The following is a 14,337-nucleotide window of genomic DNA, read 5'->3' as shown; positions in this document are numbered from 1 at the left end:
GAGGTGGGCATTGGGCATGAGAGTGCAGATTCTTGCAGAGGTTATGTGAGATGATCGGCATGTGACTGCTGATGCTTGAAGCTGTCAGGGATGCAGTGCACATGCGAGTGCAGAATCCTTCAGAGGGCTAAGTGAATCAGAGGGAGTGTGAGTTCACACTCACGTAGATGTCAGCAGGGCAGTGGGCATGTGAGTTTAGACAGCAAGACCAAATGTTGGCAGTGGACATGTTCATGCAGATTCCTGCACAGTCCTGGCACTCATGGGATATGTAAGTGCATTTGTCTCAAGTATCCATAGAGTTATCATGGACACGTGTGTGCAGAGGGACAGGGGAGCTCTGGGGATGAGGGTGTCTGTCTGCAGAGGCATGGCGCCATTGGCCAGGAGAGTGAAGGTAACTGTAGGTTATAGAAGAGGACAATGGGTGTGTGAATGCAGGTGCCTGCAGAGGACAGAGGTTGGCACTGGGACTGTATGTGCAGGTGACTGCAAAGGTCAGAGAGTGTTAGTCAGCATGGGGGCATAGCTACCTGTAGATGACAGAGGGACAGCAGCCTGTGATGTGAGTGCAGGTGCATGCAGAGACCAGGGTGTCAGTTAACATGTGGGTGTTGTTGCCATCTGGAGTGGGAGGATGTCCTGTGAGTGCAGGTATCTACAGAGGTCAGGGAGAGGAAGTGGGCCTGTGAGTGCAGGAGCTTGCAGAGCAGGAAGGGTTTGGTGTGTAGGTGAGTGCAGGTGTCTGAGGATTCGAGTGCTCAGTGAGCATGGGACTGCTGGTGTGTTCTGATACCAGCGGAACATTTCACATTTGACTGCAGCAGCCTTCAGAGAGCCAAGTGGAACAGTTGATGTTTGAATGCATGTACCTGCAGATACCATGAGTGCAGTGGGCCTGCCAGTGCATGTTCCATTGGATGCCAGCAGGACAGTGGGCATGTGAGTGTAGCTACCAAGAAGACTAGAGTTGGGCAGTGCACATGTTAATGCAGATTCCTGCACAGGCCAGGCAGTCAGGGTATCTCATTAGAGTTGTCTGGAGAGGCCAGAGAGGTACAGTTGACAGGTGAGGGTAGGTTAGTGCAGAGGGCTTTGGGGGGCTTTGGAATGTGACTGCATGTACATGAGAGTTTGGGGGGAGCTGTTGTCATGTGAGCGCTGCTGCCTCCAGGCTATAGAAGTGGGCAATGTGCATGTGAGTGCAGGTCATGCAGGAGACAGATGGGGACAGTCTGCATGTGAATAGAGGAGGCTGCTGAGGCCAGAGGGGAGCTGTGAGCATGTGAGTGCATGTGTGTACCAACAGCACATATGGACAGTGGACATGTTAGTGCACATTCCTGCACAGCCCAGACAGTCTTGTATATGTGAGTGCAGTGTCTGTAAAGGTCAGAGAGGTACAGTGAACAGGTCAGGTTAGGTGAGTGCAGAGGCCGTTGGTGGGCAGTGGGTATGTGACTGTATGTGCCTGCAGTCAAGGGAGCAGTGGTCATGTGGGTGCAGGTGTGTTCAAAGGACAGATGGGTGCAGTGGGCGTGTGAATAGAGCTGCCTGCTGAGGGCATTGCTGGAATGTGGGCATCTAAGAGAAAGGCAGTGGGTATGTGAGCACAGATGCCTGATGAGGGCAGAGGAGGGGAACGGGCATGAGGGTGCATGTCCATGCAGGAAACAGAGTGTGGCATTGAGTATGGTGAGTGCATGTGCCAGGGTGCCCATGTGTGTATGTGGGTGCCTCTCAGGGGCATGAATGTAATGGACATGTGAGTGTGCATTCCTAATGACACCAGAGGTGGGGCAGCATGTGTGAGTTCTGAAGCCTGTAGAGGCCAGAGAGAAGAAGTGGGGATGTGTGCAGATGTGCCTGCTGAGGGCAGAGGCAAGGAGTGCCCATGAGAGTGCAGGTTCTTGCAGAGAACAGAGTGTGGCATTGGGTGTGTGAGGGCACATGCTTGCAGATGCCAGCAGGGCAGCATGCTTGTTAGTGCAGCTATGAGTGAAGATGAGAGTTGGGAAATGGACATGTTAGTGCAGCTTCCTGCACAGGACAGGCAGTCATTGTCAGTGTGAGCACAGGTGTCTGGAAATCGCAGACAGGAGCAGTGGGCACATGAGTGCAGGTGCCTGCTGAGGGCAAAGGCGGGCAGTGAGTATGAGAGTGCATGTGCCTGCAGAGGCCAGAGAGAGGCAATGAGTATGTTTCAAGAGACAGAGAGTGGGCAGTTTGCATGTGAGTGCTGTTGGTTTTTAGAAGCCACAGAGGATCAATTGGACTTTGTGTGTAGATGCCTGCAGAGGCTCAAGTGGCAGTGGCCATGTGAGCACAGGAGCCTGCAGAGAATAGATGTTCAGTGAACATGTGAGTGTAGATACCCACAGAGGATAGTGTGGGGCAGTGTGCATGTGAGGGTAGGTACGTGCAGAAGTCAGGGAAGGCAGTGGTTAATTGAGTGTGTCCCTGTATAGGATACATGTGGGCATGTAAATGCAACTGCATGCAGGAGATGGGTGGGCACAGGGTATGTCAGTGCAGGAACATGCAGAGGATAGAATGAGGCAGTGACCCTGTGAGAGTTGGTTCATGCAGAGTTCATGGTGTTTAGTGGTCATGTTGCTCAGTTGCCTTTCAGAGTCCAAATGTGCATTGGTGCTGTGAATACAGATGCCTGTAGATGCCAGGGATGCAGTGGGCATGTGATTCAGGTGCCTACAGATGTGATAAATGGGAGGTTGCCCTGTTAGTACAGGTGTCTATCGTTGTGATAGAAGGTTGTACTGTGAGTGCAGGTGCTGCAGAGGTTAGAGAGGGGAATTATGCATGTGAGTACGGTTGCCTGCTGAGGACACAGGGTGCAGTGGCTTATGTGAGTACAGATGCCTGCAGAGAGCAGAGATGAGCAGGGGGCAATGTGAGTGCAGGTAAATGCATAAGGCAGAGGAATGTAGTGGACATGTGACTATGTACATATGTAGAGAGCAGAGTCAGACATTGGTCTGTGGGTGCACATGCCTGCAGAGGCCAGCAGGCAGGGTGCATGATAGTTCACATTCCTCTACAGGCCATGGGGTCATGGGGAAATGAATATATGTGTGTGGAGAAGCCAAAGAGGAGCAGGAAGCTCATGAGTACAGGTTCATGCAGAGAGCAGAGTGTGCAGTGCACACGTGAGTGCAGGTACACTCAGAGCAGAGAATGATGCAGTGGGCATGTGATTTCAGGGACATGTAGAGATCAGAATGGGGCAGTGTGCATGTGAGTGCAGATGACTGCAGAAGTCAGAGGTGGGCATTGTCTGACAGTGCAGGATCCTGCACAGGTGAGACAGAAGCAGTGTGCATGTACCTGCTGGTGCACGTAGATGTCAGGGATGCAGTGGGCATTGGAGTGCAGGATTCTGCTGAGGGTGAGTGGAGCTCTGGGATGTGATGGCATGTGTCTGCAGATTCCAGAAGGGCAGTGGGCATGTATATGCAGGTGCCTGAAATGCCAGTAGATCAGTGTGCATGTGAATGAAGCTAAGCATTGGTACCATATGTGGGCAGTGGGCATGTGAATGCACAGGCCAGGCAGCCATAGGGTGTGTGAATGCTGGTGTGTCGAGAGGACAGAGAGGTGCAATGGCCCAGTGAGTGCAGATGATTTCAGAGGCAGAGGGGCCAGCGGGTGTGAGTGCATCTGTCCACAGGCAGCGGTCGCCATGTGCTTGTAGTTCATTGTGGGTTATGAAGAGGATCATGGGCATATGATTGTAGGTGCCTGCAGACACCAGGGATAGGCAGTGTGTATGAGTGTATCTACCTCAGATGCCAGAGTAGGGCCGTGGGAACATGGGTGCAGTTGCCTGCAGAGGCCAGCTTTTGTTTTGACTTCTATGTCCATATTCTGCACAGGTCAGAGGGCTGAAGTGGGCATGTTAGGCTAGGTTCTTGCAGAGGACTTGATAGCAGTAGGCCCTTGACTTCGGGTTCTTTGGAGAGAACAAGATAACAGTGGGCCTGTAAGTTCAGGTTCCTGGAGCACATGATAGCAGAGGGCCCTTGAGTGCAGGTCCCTGCAGAGGACATCGGAGAACTGTGGATATGTGAGACTACAACCTGTAGAGAACAGAGATGTGCAGGGTGTACATGAGTGTAGGAGCCTCAAGAAGACAGGTAGGGGCAGTGGGCATGTCCATGAAGGTGACTTACAGAGGCATTGAGGTATACAGTGGGCATGTGAGTACAGATCCCTGCTGAGTCCAGAGAAAGGCAGTGATCATGTGAGTGCAGGAACATGCAGAATACAGCCTGGCAGTGGGCCTGTGAGTGCAGGAACATGCAGAGTCGAGTGGGGTGGTGGGCATGGGAGTAGAGCTCTATGTAGACACCAGAACAAAGCAGTGGTCATGTGAATGCCAGTGCCCACTGAGTCCAGGGGGATGCAGTGGGCATGTCAGTGAAAGTGTCTGCAGATGCACTGAGAGAGGCAGTGGGCATGTGATCCTAGTTCATGCTGAGTCCAGAGTAGGGCAGTGAGCATGTGAGTGCAGAAACATGCAGAGAGCAGAGTAGTGCAGTGTGTATACATGGGAGTATAGCTACCTGTAGATCCCAGAACAAAGCAGTGTGCAGGTGAGTGCATGTGTCTCCAGTGTGTAGGGAATCAATGGACCTGTACATGCAGATGCCTATAATGAGCAGGGTTGGGTGCTGGGTATGAGAGTGCAGATGCCTGTAGAGAGACAGGAAGGTGATTGGCATGTGACTACTGTCTGTGCTTGTTGATGCCATGGGGCAGTGGGCATGTGACTGCTGGTGCCTTCTGATGCCAGACACGTATCTGCTTAGTCCAGAGAGAGGGAGTAGGCATGTGTGTCCATGTGCCTGCAGGGAACAGATGGCAGCACTGAGAATAGGAGTGCATGTGAGTCTCAAGGCCAGAGAGTGGCAGTGGGCTTGAGACTGCATGTTCCTGTAGAGGGCAGGCTGGCAGTAGCCCCTGACTTGCAGAGCCCGCACATACCAGGGATGCAGTGAGCATATGGGTGCAGGAACCTTCAGAGGGCTAGGTGGAGCAGTGGGCATGTGGACACACTTGCTGTGGATGTCAGCAGGGCCGTGTTCATGCCAGCACAAGGGTCCATTCATGAGAACAGTGGACATGTGAACACAGCTAAAAGCCAGGAACAGATGCGGACAGTGGGCATGTGAGAGCAGGTGACTTTAGAGGACAGAGGCAAGCTTCAGCCATATGAATGTCCCTGCAGAGGACAGGGTTGTAGTGGTCATGTGAGTTCAGGAATCTAGAGCAGCAAGAGTAGGGCAGTGGGTATGTGAGCACAGTTGCTGACCAAGGCCATGTAAGTGCGTGTCCCTGCAGAGAGCAGACAGTTGTGATGTTTAGATTTTTATATTTTATTGTGCCAAATGACTTTTGTTGGTATTAGTGATTGTTTCACTAGATACAGTTTCTAAGAGTTGTTATGTTTGGTTTTTAATGTATAAGAACCCTTGCTTGAGAGCTACAAAATACACTCAGATTCAAACTGTCTCTGTGTTTGTTTCTGTTTGTCACCGCTGAATTCTTACCCTTCTGGACGTTGAAGACCCTCATCACAGGAACCCCCATAACCTGCTGGGATGGTACATGAGAGCTGTCGCCCAACATGGGGCTCGAAGCAGGTAAACTTTCTCTCCTTTTTCTAAAATACTTTTTCAGGTAGAGGATAGGACCTCGTCACGGGAGCTACAGACTCCTTGATAGAGACACATCGGGTTAAGATGTTGAGAAGGTAATAATCGTGGGCATTCACAGTCCCTAAACAGAGGCTTGTTCCTGGCAGTATTGAGTCATATGTTAGAAAGTAGAGGTGATAAAACCTCAGAGAAGACTTTGGCAGCATTTTATGACTTTGTACTGTCAGTTCACGGTTCTCAGAGGGAGGAAGCCTGTCTTTAAAAAATTAGAAAAAGGTAGGAGAAGAGATGGAGAAATTTTATGAATGCCATGGTCCTAAACAGGTCCAGGTTCAAACATTCTCATTAAGGATACAAATCAGAGACCTCCTTTCAGAAAAACGAGAAATGAACTTCATTACAGAAAACGCACCCTCAGAGAATGAGGAAATATGCAGGTGAGTAGAGTTTCCTGCTAGGACCAGAGGAGGGCAGTGGATACATGTGCCATCAGATGCCAGGAGGGGAGACATGCCAGTGTAGCTACCAAGAAGACCAGAGGTGGGCAGTGGACATGATAATGCAGATTCCTGCACAGGACAGGCAGTCACTGTGCATGTGATTGAAGGTGTCTACAGGGAGGACAGAACTGCAGTGGGCAGGAGAGGGTAGGGGAGTGCAGAGGCCTTTGTGGACAGTGGGTGTGTGAGTGCATGTGCATGCAGAGGTGGGGTGGGGCAACAATGGTGCTGTGAATGCAGGTCACTGCAGAGGCCAGAGATAGGCAGATTTTGTAAATGCAGCTTCCTGGTATGGCCACAAGGGGGCAGTGTGCCTGTGAATGAGGTGCATGCCAAGAGCAGAATGGGGTATTGGGTATGTGAGTACAGATGCCTGCAGATGTCAGCAGGGCCATGGACATCGTAGTGCAGCAGATTCCTGCAGAGACCAGGCGGTCATGGTGTGTGTGAATGCTGGCTCTTGGAGATGGCATTGCAGCTGGCTGCAATGGGCCTGTGAGTGTGGAGGCCTAGGTGGTCTTCTGAGTATGAGTGTCTGAGGCTGGAAAGCCCAGAGGATACAACGGTCCTATGCAGGTGCACCCATAGGCCAGAGGAGGAGAGGTGCATGTGAGCGTATGTGCCCACAGAGGCTAGGAGCTTGTGGGCGTGTCGGTCTAAGTCCCTGCAGAGGCCAAAGAGTTCAGCTTGTCACCTGAGTGTAGGTAACAGGAAAGGCTAAAAAAAGGCCATAGCCTTTGGATTACAGGGGCCTGCAGATCCCGGGAGTGGCAGAGGGTTTGTGGGTTCAGATGTCTGGGGGAGACACCTAAGGCAGTGTGCATGTGAGTGTAGGGACCTACAGAGGCTGGGTGGCAGTGAACATGTAAGGGTAGTCCTGGGAGTCCAGGTGCTGGTATACACCAAGGGAGGCTATGGAAATGGAACTGCGGTTACACAGGAAGACTTGTGTTAGGTGGTTGACATGTTAGATTCCTTCAGAGACCACACAGTCAATGCTTCTGTGAGTGCAGAGAGGTGCAGTGGGAAGTTGAGTGCAGGTTCATGCAGAGGTCAGAGTTCCATAGAACATATTAGTGCAGATGCCTGCAGACAGCATCAGGAGGCTGTGGGCATGGGCATGAAGCTCCCCATAGAAGTCAGAGAAGGGCAGTGGGCATGTGAGTGCAGGGATCTGCTGAGTCCAGAGAGAGGGAGTAGGCATGTGTGTCCATGTGCCTGCAGGGACAGATGACAGCACTGAGAATAGGAGTGCATGTGAGTCTCAAGACCAGAGAGTGGCAGTGGGCCTGAGATGGCAGGTGCTTGTAAAGGGCAGGCAGGCAGTGGGCATGTGAGTACAGGAGCCTGCAGAGTGCTAATTGGAGTATTGGGAATGGGAAGGCACATTCTTAAAGATGTCAGTAAGATGGGGAGCACATGAATTCCAGGACGGTGGTGTGCATGTGAGTGTAGCTAGCAACAAGACAAGAGGTGGCAGTGGAAACGTCAGTGCAGAAGTTTGCACAGGATAACTAGTCATTAGGTATGTGATTCCCCATGTCTGGAGATGTCAGCTTGGTGCAGTGGGCCAGTGATGGCATGTGCCTACAGAGGCAGGGGGCAGTGGTCACGTGACTGCAGAGGTCAAAGAGGGACAGGGACAGTATTTGTGCAGGTGCCTGCCTGCAGGGGACAGAGGGAGCAGTGGACATGTGAATACATTCATCTGAAGAGACAAGTACAGGTGAGTGGACAGACCAGAGAGTGACAATATGCTTGGGAGAGCATGGTTCTGCAGAGGACAGGCTGGCAGTGAACTCAGGTGCCAGCAAGGGACAGATGGGGCAGTGGCTATGTGAGTAGTGCATGTGTCTGCAGAGGTCAGAAGGGGGCAGTTTACATGTAAGTGCAGATTCCTGCACAGGCCAGTCATTGTGTATGTGAGTGCAGGTGTGTCTAGAGTGCAGAGAGGTACAGTGGGAGAGTGAGTGCAGGAGCATGCAGAGATCAGAGGGCATTGAGCATGGGAGTGCAAGTGCATGCAGAGACCAGCAAGAGGCTATAGGTATGGGCATGCACCTGCCTGTAGAGTCCAGAGAAGGACAGTGGGTACATGAGTGCATCTGACTGCAGAGGAAAGAGAGGCAAGTGGGCCCGCAGTCCAGGTGCCTGCAGAGAGCAGGTGTGAGTGGACCTGTGGGTGTAAATGCCTGCAGTGGACAGAGGACAAGTCAGCAGGTGAGGTCATGTTCCTGCTGAGGACAGGATGGCTGTGTCCTCAGGAGTGTAAGTGCCTGCTGAGATCAGAGGTGGGAGGATGGCCTGGGAGTGCAGGAGCCTGCAGGAGACAGAGGACAGCAGTGGATATGAGTGCAGGTGACTACAGGAGACAGAGGACAGCAGTGGGCATGTGAGTGCAGGTGTCTTCAGAGGACAGAGGAAGGCAGTGGACATGTGAGTGCAGGTACCTTCAGAGGACAGAGGACAGCAGTGAGCATGAGAGTGCAGGAGCCTGCAGGAGACAGAGGACAGCAGTGGACATGTGAGTGCAGGTGCCTTCAGAGGACAGAGGACAGCAGTGGACATGTGAGTACAGGTGACTTCAGAGGACAGAGGACAGCAGTGGGCATGTGAGTGCAGGTGACTTCAGAGGACAGAGGAAGGCAGTGGACATGTGAGTGCAGGTGACTTCAGAGGACAGAGGAAGGCAGTGGACATGTGAGTGCAGGAGCCTGAAGGTGACAGAGGACAGCAGTGGATATGAGTGCAGGTGACTGCAGAGGACAGAGGAAGGCAGTGGTCATGTGAGTGCAGGTGACTGCAGGAGACAGAGGACAGCAGTGGGCATGTGAGTGCAGTTGCCTTCAGAGGACAGAGGACAGAGGACAGCAGTGGACATGTGAGTGCAGGTGACTTCAGAGGACAGCGGATTTCAGTGGACATGTGAATGCAGGTGACTTCAGAGGACAGAGGACAGCAGTGGACATGTGAGTACAGTTGCCTTCAGAGGACAGAGGACAGCAGTGGACATGTGAGTGCAGGTGACTTCAGAGGACAGAGGACAGCAGTGGATATGTGAGTGCAGGTGACTGCAGAGGACAGAGGAAGGCAATGGACATGTGAGTGCAGGTGCCTTCAGAGGACAGAGGAAGGCAGTGGACATGTGAGTGCAGGTGACTTCAGAGGACAGAGGACAGCAGTGGACATGTGAGTGCAGGTGCCTTCAGAGGACAGAGGACAGCAGTGGACATGTGAGTGCAGGTGCATTCATAGGACAGAGGACAGCAGTGGACATGTGAGTGCAGGTGCCTTCAGAGGACAGAGGACAGCAGTGGGCATGTGAGTGCAGGTGACTGCAGAGGACAGAGGAAGGCAGTGGACATGTGAGTGCAGGTGCCTTCAGAGGACAGAGGACAGCAGTGGACATGTGAGTGCAGGTGACTGCAGAGGACAGAGGACAGCAGTGGACATGTGAGTGAAGGTACCTTCAGAGGACAGAGGACAGCAGTGGACATGTGAGTGCAGGTGACTTCAGAGGACAGAGGAAGGCAGTGGACATGTGAGTGCAGGTGCCTTCAGAGGACAGAGGACAGCAGTGGACATGTGAGTGCAGGTGACTGCAGAGGACAGAGGAAGGCAGTGGACATGTGAGTGCAGGTGACTTCAGAGGACAGAGGAAGGCAGTGGACATGTGAGTGCAGGTGCCTTCAGAGGACAGAGGAAGGCAGTGGACATGTGAGTGCAGGTGCCTTCAGAGGACAGAGGACAGCAGTGGGCATGTGAGTGCAGGTGACTGCAGAGGACAGAGGACAGCAGTGGGCATGCGAGTGCAGGTGCCTTCAGAGGACAGAGGACAGCAGTGGACATGTGAGTGCAGGTGACTTCAGAGGACAGAGGACAGCAGTGGGCATGCGAGTGCAGGTGCCTTCAGAGGACAGAGGACAGCAGTGGACATGTGAGTGCAGGTGCCTTCAGAGGACAGAGGACAGCAGTGGGCATGTGAGTGCAGGTGACTGCAGAGGACAGAGGACAGCAGTGGGCATGTGAGTGCAGGTGCCTTCAGAGGACAGAGGACAGCAGTGGACATGTGAGTGCAGGTGACTTCAGAGGACAGAGGACAGCAGTGGACATGTGAGTGCAGGTGACTTCAGAGGACAGAGGACAGCAGTGGGCATGTGAGTGCAGGTGACTGCAGAGGACAGAGGACAGCAGTGGGCATGTGAGTGCAGGTGCCTTCAGAGGACAGAGGACAGCAGTGGACATGTGAGTGCAGGTGACTGCAGAGGACAGAGGACAGTAGTGGGCATGTGAGTGCAGGTGCCTTCAGAGGACAGAGGACAGCAGTGGACATGTGAGTGCAGGTGCCTTCAGAGGACAGAGGACAGCAGTGGGCATGTGAGTGCAGGTGCCTTCAGAGGACAGAGGACAGCAGTGGGCATGTGAGTGCAGGTACCTTCAGAGGACAGAGGAAGGCATTGGACATGTGAGTGCAGGTGACTTCAGAGGACAGAGGAAGGCAATGGACATGTGAGTGCAGGTGACTTTAGAGGACAGAGGAAGGCAATGGACATGTGAGTGCAGGTGACTTCAGAGGACAGAGGAAGGCAGTGGACATGTGAGTGCAGGTGACTGCAGAAGACAGAGGACGGCAGTGGACATGTGATTGCAGGTACCTTCAGAGGACAGAGGACAGCAGTGGACATGTGAGTGCAGGTGACTTCAGAGGACAGAGGAAGGCAGTGGACATGTGAGTGCAGGTGCCTTCAGAGGACAGAGGACAGCAGTGGGCATGTGATTGCAGGTGCCTTCAGAGGACAGAGGACAGCAGTGGGCATGTGAGTGCAGGTGACTTCAGAGGACAGAGGAAGGCAGTGGACATGTGAGTGCAGGTGCCTTCAGAGGACAGAGGACAGCAGTGGGCATGTGAGTGCAGGTGCCTTCAGAGGACAGAGGACAGCAGTGGACATGTGAGTGCAGGTGACTTCAGAGGACAGAGGAAGGCAATGGACATGTGAGTGCAGGTGACTTCAGAGGACAGAGGAAGGCAATGGACAAGTGAGTGCAGGTGCATTCATAGGACAGAGGACAGCAGTGGGCATGTGAGTGCAGGTGACTGCAGAGGAGAGAGGACAGCAGTGGGCATGTGAGTGCAGGTGACTGCAGAGGACAGAGGACAGTAGTGGGCATGTGAGTGCAGGTGCCTTCAGAGGACAGAGGACAGCAGTGGACATGTGAGTGCAGGTGCCTTCAGAGGACAGAGGACAGCAGTGGGCATGTGAGTGCAGGAGCCTTCAGATGACAGAGGACAGCAGTGGACATGTGAGTGCAGGTGACTGCAGAGGACAGAGGACAGCAGTGGGCATGTGAGTGCAGGTGACTTCAGAGGACAGAGGAAGGCAGTGGACATGTGAGTGCAGGTGACTTCAGAGGACAGAGGAAGGCAGTGGACATGTGAGTGCAGGTGCCTTCAGAGGACAGAGGACAGCAGTGGGCATGTGAGTGCAGGTGACTTCAGAGGACAGAGGACAGCAGTGGGCATGTGAGTGCAGGTGACTGCAGAGGACAGAGGACAGCAGTGGGCATGTGAGTGCAGGTGACTGCAGAGGACAGAGGACAGCAGTGGGCATGTGAGTGCAGGTGCCTTCAGAGGACAGAGGACAGCAGTGGACATGTGAGTGCAGGTGCCTTCAGAGGACAGAGGACAGCAGTGGGCATGTGATTGCAGGTGCCTTCAGAGGACAGAGGACAGCAGTGGGCATGTGAGTGCAGGTGACTTCAGAGGACAGAGGAAGGCAGTGGAGATGTGAGTGCAGGTGACTGCAGAGGACAGAGGACAGCAGTGGGCATGTGAGTGCAGTTGACTGCAGAGGACAGAGGACAGCAGTGGACCTGTGAGTGCAGGTGACTTCAGAAGACAGAGGAAGGCAGTGGACATGTGAGTACAGGTGACTGCAGAGGACAGAGGAAGGCAGTGGACATGTGAGTGCAGGTGACTGCAGAAGACAGAGGAAGGCAGTGGACATGTGAATGCAGGTGACTGCAGAGCATAGAGAGCCCAACATTTTTTGTGCATGTAACTACCTGCTGAAAACACAGAGGGGCAGGGGGCATGTGCATGCATGTCCCTGCTGAGAGAAGACTGGTGTAATGAATATGCAGGTTCAGATGCCTGCAGAGTTCAGAGGTGGGCATTGGGCATAAGAGTGCAGATGCATGCAGAGGTCAGAGGTAGGCATTGGGCATGCGAGTGCAGGTGCATGCAGAGGTGTAGTGAGACAGTAGGCATGTAACTGCAGGTTGCTGCATGTGCCAGTGATGCAGTAATGATGTGAATGCAGGAGCCTTCAGAGGGCCATTTGCATCAGTAGGACTGTCCATGCACATTCCAGCAGATGCCAGGAGAGCAGTGCTCATGTAGTGCACCTAAGCAGCAGGAAGGGTTGTGGGCAGTGGACATGGTAGTGAAGATTACAGCAGAGAACAGTCAGTCACTAGAGTTGGGGTGTGATACAGGTATCTCTAGAGTGCAGAGAGGTGCAGTGGGAGAGTGAGGGCAGGTGCATGCAGAGGCCTGAAGTTCAACATTGTCCTGTGAATGGAGGTGCATGCAGAGGCCCGAGATTGTGTTGTGAGCGCTAGTGCAAGCAGAACCCAGAGAGAGGTTATTGGGCATGCAAGTGTGTTTACCTTCTGAGGTAGAGGGAGGCAGTGGGAATCTGAGGGTAGATGTCTGCAGAGCCCACAGTGTCCACCTGAGCACAGAGTCCTACAAGGCCACACAGTCATTGCTTATGTGAATGCATGTGACTGCAGAAGTCAGAGAGGCACAGAGGGCATGTGAGTGCACAGTCCGTGGGGACATTGGGTATGTGAGAGTGTGTGCCTGCCAAAGCAAAGGGACTGTGGTCACATGAGGACACTGTACTGCAGTGTCCAGAAGGTGTCATGAGCATGTGTGTCCAGGTGCCTGCAGGTGATGGAGTGTGGTAGTTTGCATGTGAGTGCAGGGGCCTGTAGAGGCTAAAGGTGTGTGTGTGTGTGTGTGTGTGTGTGTGTGTGTAGGGGTAAAGCTTTATGTCAAGATTAGAACTGGATGGTTGACATGTTAGTGCAGATTCCTGCCCAGGCCATTCAGCCCTTGAGTATGGGAGGGCAGGTATCTTTAGAGAGGTGCAGTGGGAATGTGGATTCAGGGACTTGCAGAGGCCAGAAGGACATTGAGCATGTATATCCAAGTGTCTGCAGAGACCAGATGTGGGCATGGGCTTGTACCTGCTGGCAGAGGGCATGCGAGTGGAATACATTGTCTGCAGAGTAGAGGACAAGTGGGCCTGTGAGTCCAGGTGCCTGCACAGACCTGGGGTTCATTAACATGTGGGTGCAGAGGCCTGCAGTGGTTAGAGGGGACAATGGTCATGTGAGTTCCCATCACTGCTGAGGACAGGATAGCAGTTTACCCATGTCTGTAGGTGTCTGCAGAGGTCAGATGTGGGAGTGTGGACTGTGAGTGCATGTGACAGCATAGGGTGGCAGTGAGCATGTGTGTGCATGTGCCTGCAGAAGACACCTGGTGGCAGAGAGCCTTGAGTGCAGGTGTCTGCAGAGATCAGAGAGAGGCTGTGGGCATGAGAGTGCAGATGTCTTCAGAGTACAGAGAGGTGCAGTAGGCCTGTCCGTGCAGGTGTCCTCAGAGGATAGAAGTGTGGGATGGACAGTGAGTTCAGGGAACTGCAGAGTCCAGGGAGAGGCAGTGGGCATGGGAGGACAGGTCCCTGCAGAGTCTAGAGAAGGGCAGTGGGCATGGGAGTTCATGTCCATGGGGAGGGAGCAGAGGTACAGTGGTAACATGGGTGTATGTGCCTGCAGAGGCCAGAGAGTGTCAGAGAGTGTGTGAGTGCAGGCGCCTGCAGAGGACAGGCTGGCAGTGGGCCTGTGAGTGCAGGAACATGCAGAATACAGCCTGGCAGTGGGCCTGTGAATGCAGGAACATGCAGAGAGCCGAGTGGGGTGGTGGGCATGGGAGTAGAGCTCTTTGTTTAGAGACCAGAACAAAGCAGTGGTCATGTGATTGCCAGTGCCCACTGAGTCCAGAGGGATGCAGTGGGCATGTCAGTGAAAGTGTCTGCAGGTGCATAGGAGAGGCAGTGGGCATGTCAGTGCAGGAGCCTGCAGATGCA

Source organism: Apodemus sylvaticus, chromosome X, assembly GCF_947179515.1.
Source record: "Apodemus sylvaticus chromosome X, mApoSyl1.1, whole genome shotgun sequence".
Lineage (NCBI taxonomy): Eukaryota > Metazoa > Chordata > Mammalia > Rodentia > Muridae > Apodemus > Apodemus sylvaticus.
The sequence above is the reverse complement of the archived record's forward strand: the minus strand, read 5'-3'. Positions refer to the sequence as shown.